The sequence below is a fragment of the Lepidothrix coronata genome, unplaced genomic scaffold (genome assembly GCF_001604755.1).
Source record: "Lepidothrix coronata isolate B3197 unplaced genomic scaffold, Lepidothrix_coronata-1.0 Scaffold68, whole genome shotgun sequence".
In the NCBI taxonomy this organism is placed as follows: domain Eukaryota; kingdom Metazoa; phylum Chordata; class Aves; order Passeriformes; family Pipridae; genus Lepidothrix; species Lepidothrix coronata.
In genome coordinates, this window is record NW_016690248.1 from 1,083,012 (window position 1) to 1,090,420 (window position 7,409).

General features: G+C 40.0%; 1 long non-coding RNA gene across 1 annotated transcript; it reads left to right on the forward strand.

Moving 5' to 3' along the window:
• The first annotated feature begins 695 nt into the window (after positions 1-695).
• LOC108499003 lies at positions 696-6,952 on the forward strand. The gene is made up of 3 exons (XR_001875374.1): positions 696-908; positions 3,349-3,452; positions 6,733-6,952. It is a non-coding gene; the product is annotated as an uncharacterized LOC108499003 (long non-coding RNA).
• Positions 6,953-7,409: the final 457 nt, after the last annotated feature.

The following is a 7,409-nucleotide window of genomic DNA, read 5'->3' on the forward strand; positions in this document are numbered from 1 at the left end:
CTTTATCCTTCATAAGTGGGAGGGGTGGCTTATGGGCTGGGGGTTTGCAAAGGAAAGCAAACCCAGGGACCCAACGAGGGCTGAAGAAGCAGGACCTGTGCATTGGCCCCATGGCAAAGGAAAGAGGGAGGTGGCTGTCACATAGCTCTGGCTCTCAGTTGGAGAGTGGTGACAGGTAAAGGAGGGCTACAGAAGAGCAGATGGGCAAATTTAGATGGGGAATGGGCCATGCCAGTGAGTGACTGGCCAGTAAAAGACAGAGCAGCTTTGCAAGTGAGGGTGGAGTTTTGTACCCTTATCTGTTGTGTCTCCCTAATCCATCTCGCACCTGCTCAGTCCCAGTCCTTGCTCCCTCCAAGTCTCTCTCCAACCCGAAAGGCTGCAGGATGCAGAGTCTCACGGGTGCCCTGCTGCCCCCGAGACAGCCAAGCGGGGACAGGTTCCTGCGCTGCTGTGCCAGAGGGTGCCACGATGCTCACAGGGATGCCTGTGTGCTGCACGGCCCCCTGGGGCACTGACAGCACCACTGCCGCGCTGTCACAGCACGACCACCGGCCCCACGCCGCGACAGCTGACTGGTGCAGAGAGCCTTCACCCATCAGCTGAGTGTTGTTTAAGTCTTAAACTCATGTGTGCTGTAACCAGATTCTTTTATTCAGCCTGACGAAAAATATTCTGTTTGATGTTTTCACAGACAGCATCTTAAGGCGTTACTTCAGCGCTGCCCTTTCCGAAGTCATTATTACTCATTAGGTATATTGTGCAGAAAGCAAAGTAGGTCACGGATGAAAAGCCCCATCTTAGCGAGAGGCACCGGTATTGCACAAAGCTATTTTCAACTTTCATGAGATAAAAAATGTTTTCTGTAGGATGAAAGCTGTCACTGCCAACTTACAAATGAATGCCAAGTATGTAAAAACTTTCATTTTGGATTCCCAGGCTTTCATATGTTAAATGCATTGTTTTAGAAATTCATTTCAAAGATAATTCCTGCTGTATAACACACATTTGCTGGCTCACCAGTAGGGTGTGTGCTGAGGACAGGTACTCAGCTGATGTAACACTGTAACTCCATCAAGACAGGACCATTTCACCCCATGGGGATCTGTCCTCAAGAGTTCCTAAATGGGGAGCAATAGGGGAGGGGGTCCAGGTGGATACCTGACAACCTGGAGCTTGGGCACTGGAAAAATCCCTCATAGCCCTACCTATTTTTGCGTGGCACTGAAAGAGTGAATTGGCATCTGCAGTCTGAGATGACCTCTAAAACCAAGACGACAACTTCAATAGCAGGACCTCATTGCACGTCATTCTTTCATCATCATTGTTTTGCATTGTAACCCATTGGTTAAAACAAAGATTTAATTTTTTTTCGACTGCTTCTCTGCCTTTTATTTTCATAACACTTGGAGATTTCAAATAAATACTTATACTTTCTGCAATGATCCTTAATCTCTTTAAATTGTTTGGCATCCCTCTTCTGGCCCTCAGTTTAACAAAACACCCAGCGAATTCTTTTTTTTTAATCCAGTTTCCACAAGGACTTACACATGGGATTTGAGTAGAAATTAAACTGCACTTTTAGTATGTTCCTTCATCAATAGACCATGTCTGAAGCACCTGCAAATCTTAGAGAGATAATTAATAAAATTATACTTTCAAGATATTACTGTATAAAATAAGTTGACATATATGGTGAGAGAAATGTTGTTTTTTTGGTGTAATCACCTTGCTGTACTGATGAAAGTCTATTACTCTTTTTATTAAAAATGTGGATATTATAGTTGAAATTAAATCCAATTTTTCTCTTTAAACCAATAATTGCTTAAAAATAAAATGTAAAATATGACAACATAAGGGAAAGTCGAAGTTCATTATCATATGTTAGAATAATATAAATTACAGTAAAAGTAACAAACTATATGATTGCAGTCATGGTTTTGAAGAAAGACATCCTACAACTAGGGGAAGATATTTGGTAAAGTCTTGGAAGTGGGGTTTGGTACTGTGACAAATATTTTTTTAATCAGAGGTAATTTCTACTGTAAGTACAAATGGAACATTTTCTGATTTACATTTTTTTTCAAGTAGCTCTGGTCAAGAACTAGATCATTTAAATTGAAAGCCAAGTACTCACTTAAAAACCAAAAAAAAACCCCTAGTGAGTAAAAGCTAATGTGAAAGGATGAAAGTACTAGTTCTAAGATAAGCAAAAGGTAGGTGACCATAAATAATCAATTTAATTAGACAAAGAGAAATGTTACCTCCTCTGTTTATTAAAACTCTTTAGTTGATCGAAGTGCTATAGCACATTCACTTTGTCCCACACATAAAGAGCGTCTAAGTTAGTTTTACTGAGAGGATTCAAACAATAACAAAGCATTGATTTCAGGTATTTTAATTAATTCCATTTTCATTTAAATTGAAGTAAGAAGGAGGCATCATCTAATAAATAAGAGAAGCTTTGTCTGGCATTTCAAAATTAAGTGCCTCACAAATAAAGGGTCTGAATAAATATTTGTAAACCACAGCTACACAGATAATTTGATGTGGATTTTGTTTACTTTCTAGTTGTGCAAAAAGAAATATAAATGCACATCAATTATTTAGTACAGGCCTACGTGTGGGGAAATATTCTAGAAGTATAAATTTAAAACAAGCAGCAAACAAGGATTAGCCATTTTCGGTTAATGAGTGAAATCATAATTAGAAACAATTGTTTAAATGATTTGGATTCAAATCAGTATCTACAACCTGTAGGTATCCATGAGTCTATTATACACTATTCCAGACACATAAAAGCAATTACCTGCTAATCAATTGAGCAGCGAGGACCACACATGGAACCAGGAGGCTTGACCTCCATTCCTCCTCCTACTGTAGACCTCCTGTCTGCGCCAGGTGAATTATTTGACCCTTCAAAGGACCACAAGCTGTCCTGGCCAGAACAAGATATTCAGGTCCATGATCTTAGTAGGCACCCAGATCCACCTTGGTATTAAGTAGGGATGTGCTACAGTGCTTTAATGTACACGGTGACCTCTGTTGCTGCACGCACCATTTGGTTGATTATCTTGTCATTTCAGAAAAGTTTAATCTAAATCAGGCAGGACAATATATAGGATGTGCCTGGCTTGTAGTTCTTTTTTTTTTTTTTAAGATGCCATATCTGCATTCAGGTTCTCGAGTTGCCCAGAAAAGATATAATGCCAGCCAAAAGGAAAGTTGAAGAAGTGCAAGGAAATTATTGTATGGATGATAAATAATAAATCTTAGCTCCAAATTTCTATGCTTGCTTACATACATTTTTTTAATGCCTCTAATCACCAAAGGCCTTTTGTTTGTCAGATGTTTCTGAGAACTAATGTATCATGAAGGATTTCCAAGGATTTTCAAGGTGCAGCAGATTTCTTAACCACTGACTCTGAATTTCCTCAAATGGACTTTTCAAGGTGAGAGGAAATACAAAACTCTGATGCAAAAAATAATAATAAAAAAAAAGTAAGAGAGATGAAAAAACTAGGTGCCATACTAAAACAGTACAAACCAAGAAATTCAAGAAATTCTAATAAAGCCAATAATGTGAAAAAAACCCACAAACCAAAACCAGCCATGCTTGATTCTTTGATCAGAAGAGAAAAATGTGTAAAAAAACCCAGATTTGTTTGACAGCAAAAAACCCACAGCTCTATACCAAGTAAGGTAGACTAAGAGGAAACAGATTCAGAAAGCCTGAAAGCAAAGGCTTCCACTGGTGGGTCTCCATTGGGGTGGCCTGGAAAAGGCAGATGGCAGAAAAGGAACCAGACAAGCAGCAGACAGGGATGCAGGGTGTGCAGAGGGGTTGTCTGCAGGGTACTGAGGAGCTCCCTCCACGCCCAAGGGAACAGGACTCGTTTTCCCTCCCCACCACATGTTCCCCACCATGTATAAGAGGAAAGCTGCAAAGCAGTCAAAGGTGCAAGGCTGCAGGTGGAAATCGCCAGTGTTTCATCTATAAAGTCTTCTTGGAAAGTGAAATGTCGAAAATACTCCAGGCTTTTAGGGGGATATAGGAAGATGAAAACCATTTTAAGGGTTAAGTGACTTGGTCAGTAATAGAAATAAGACTGCGAGGAGTTCTGAAAATTATTTGCAGTGTACTCAGGCACACAGAAATTGTAATATATGTTGCTCTTTGAGTGTGAAAACCCCACCATCTATGTAATGTGATTTGTGAGGTCTGCACACAATATGAGGGGATGAATGTATTTCAGTCTGAGATGTCCTCAGATCTGCATTTTAGCTTGCAGTGCTTGAACTGCAATGCCTGTTTAGAGAAAATGATATGCAGGGAGTGTATCGAATGGACGACTGTGCTAAACCTCTTCTTTTTCAGCAGGTTGGGGTTTATTTCCTGTCAGGTTTGCATTAATGACCCACTGACCTACTTTTCTGATCCACCTGGCAGAACTCTGCATCCCTGAAACCTGAGACTTTGTCTGCTTCGCAGATTTGTTTTGGTTAGGTTTTTTGACAGAAACCATTAGGAGAGTGACACTGCAGATAAAAATGAAATGTGCTCTGCTCTTTAGTATTGCAAGTGTATTTTTATTTAATTGTGTAAGTGTTATCCATCATGATAGAATTGTCTGTTCCTTTTTTTTTTATGGTTCTGTGTTTTATAAGGTTTTCTTCTCCCTCCCTCATATTACAAAGAAAAATGAGCTGTGTATGTTTATCCGATGATTTCTAGCCATTGCTGCTTCTTCACCTGCTGCAGAGCAGGAGTAAAGGGAAAAGGCAGGCATAATGGATCAGTGAGGAAAAGACATCTTCTGCCTGTCTTAAATCATCTACTTTATAGAGAAGCTTAAATTGCTAAAATAAAAAAAGCTCCTTGGCAGCTCAACAACTGCATATAAAACAAATCATATTTTTCCATGAATCGTAAATGTCACCATCTCAGATAACATTTATGCTTTCATAGAAATAGGAACTTAATTTTCCCCAGTCATATTATTAACTTACTTTGGTGAATCAGATCACCTACATTAAAACAGAAGCAGCCGGTGACTCAGAACAATGATACGTTTAAAGATCAAGCACAGCATTTGCAAGTATGAAGCTGCACGCAGATGGAACTGCTTCTTTGAACCACCAGATAAAGACTGATCTGTTAAAATCTTTCTAAAAATGGGCACCAAATGCTTGTTGTCAGACGTGACTGACAGTGCTTGTCCGAAGCTGAAATGAAGCTGGGTTTGCCTATTCATTCAGTGGGTGCACAGTGACAGCACAGAAGAGAAGAAGAGCTGCAATGGGCTGTGATGTGACAAGTTGATTGCCGTTGCTTTACTGTCCTTTTATAATTCTTCTAGTTAGAAAAAAAAACCCAAATAAATACCACTGTTATTGCAATACGTCATTTAACATGTCAGCCTTTCTGGTTTGCTCCCTCTCCCTCTGGCTTGGTGCTTGTATGGCCCGTCAAGACCCTACCTACGCAAACCTGTCATGACCGTATAGAAAGCCAACCTTGCACTTGTAAACGCCAGCATCTTTATTGCAGTTTGTCAGAAGGAGAGTTAAGATGGGAGGAAAAGGAAAGACTAGCCCAAGGCCGCACAGAAAAATGTGCAGATTCACTGCAGTGCCATGACCACAACCCTCTCATGCCCTCTTCTCCACGCATGTGCACTTCATTTCTTTAAGAACTGGGGGATATTGACTAGAATTTGTCCGCGGTGTTCTGTAGGCAGAAGCAGTCTTGCTTTCCCTGTGCTCTAGAGTAGCCACATGTTCAGTACAGCTCCAAGGATGCTCAGAGCCCTCTCAGGACTTGCTTGCCCTCTCCTGTAGACATACCCCTAGCAGGAATGTCTTTGCCCCTCATGGGGCAAAGACTGGCCTTACAATACTCAGTGAACTCATTTCCCATATCACGAGCTCAAACAATTAATGTTACTTATCTCAGTCCTGGCAAGTAAGGGGCTGATAGTTGCATGTAAGATAGATATTACTTGATTATAATTTAATTTCTGCTTGACTCATCTCCACTTTAGAGTAAAGAAATGATGATGGTGACATTGTGAATCTTTTTCATGCAAATATATTTACTTTAAAGCAAAAGAGCTCAGAGAGTGACACAGATACTTTGAAAATATGAGCTGCAAGCCTAACTCACATAAAAATATATGTGTGAATGATGATAGCAAATTCTGCATGCCAGCAAAAGACTGGGTGATGGTAGTATTTCATAATTATACCTAAATAAAAGGTTCTCTGTTAGTTTAGGGGTTGTGGCATCTAATCTGCACTTTCATGAATTAGTGGTTTTCACCACATGACAGAAACATTTTGATACATTAATGAAAGCAATGGAAAACATATCTCACTGTCAGATCCCAAGCTGAAAAAAAAAGTGATTATATTTTCTCACCATGTATATTCCAACCATTCCAACTACATGCATATTCCATTTCATCCTAGCATCCCTTACTCATGAAAGCAAAATGAATCACAGGGTAGACTGTACAGCTATTTGATTCAGTCCCTGCAGATTGCACTGATTTTTGCAAAACAATAAACATTATTTCACCAGTATGTTTTGCTTGAAAGATGTTTATATTGCACTTATTAGACTTTGGAGCTGTTGAGTTAGGAGCTATCTTTTAAGGCAAGTCTGTAGTGGTTTGTTTTTTTGTTTCTGCTTTTTTTAGGATGCTAACTTTGAATAAAACAATATTACAGATATCCCTGAATTCAGCCATGGCTCTTCCAGAAACCCAAAGACCCCAGAGTGCCCAAAACTGACCTCAGAAACTTGGAGACACAAATGATGGCCTGATGGCCCTATTTATTTATTTAACTGTGCAGCATTAGAACACTGTGACCCAAGAACCAGTCATCAAAGAAAGACATGGAATTGTTGAATGCTTGTGAGTTGACCCCGTTTGAGTCTTTATCTCTATTCAAGTGCTCTATGGTTTAAAAAAAATAAATTCAGTCTAATACAAATTTCAGTCATCTGAGATTCTTTTCAGCAATTTCTACTAGTTCCATCCATCTCAGTCTTCATTGCTTGCCTTGGGGTCAGTAATGGGTTATTTTTCAGCCTAAGTCTGTGTTGAGTGCCCTAGAGAGACTGCTGCTCTGAGAGTGGAGAGGATCTCTTCCTTCTTCCCTCCTGGACTTTTATTTGGAGGGAGAAGAGATTTGATCCATTGTAAATATTGCTTTATCATAGAAAAGATAGTTATGATTGTATATGATGTATTGTAATATTTGGGCCTCTGGTGGTCTAGTGGTTAGGGTGCAGGACTCTCACCGCTGCGACCCGGGTTCGATTCCCGGCCCCCCGGGCAGATGGAGCTCGTCAGCCCTGTAAGGCAATCCATCTAAGAGAAGGTCACTCTAAACAAACCTAC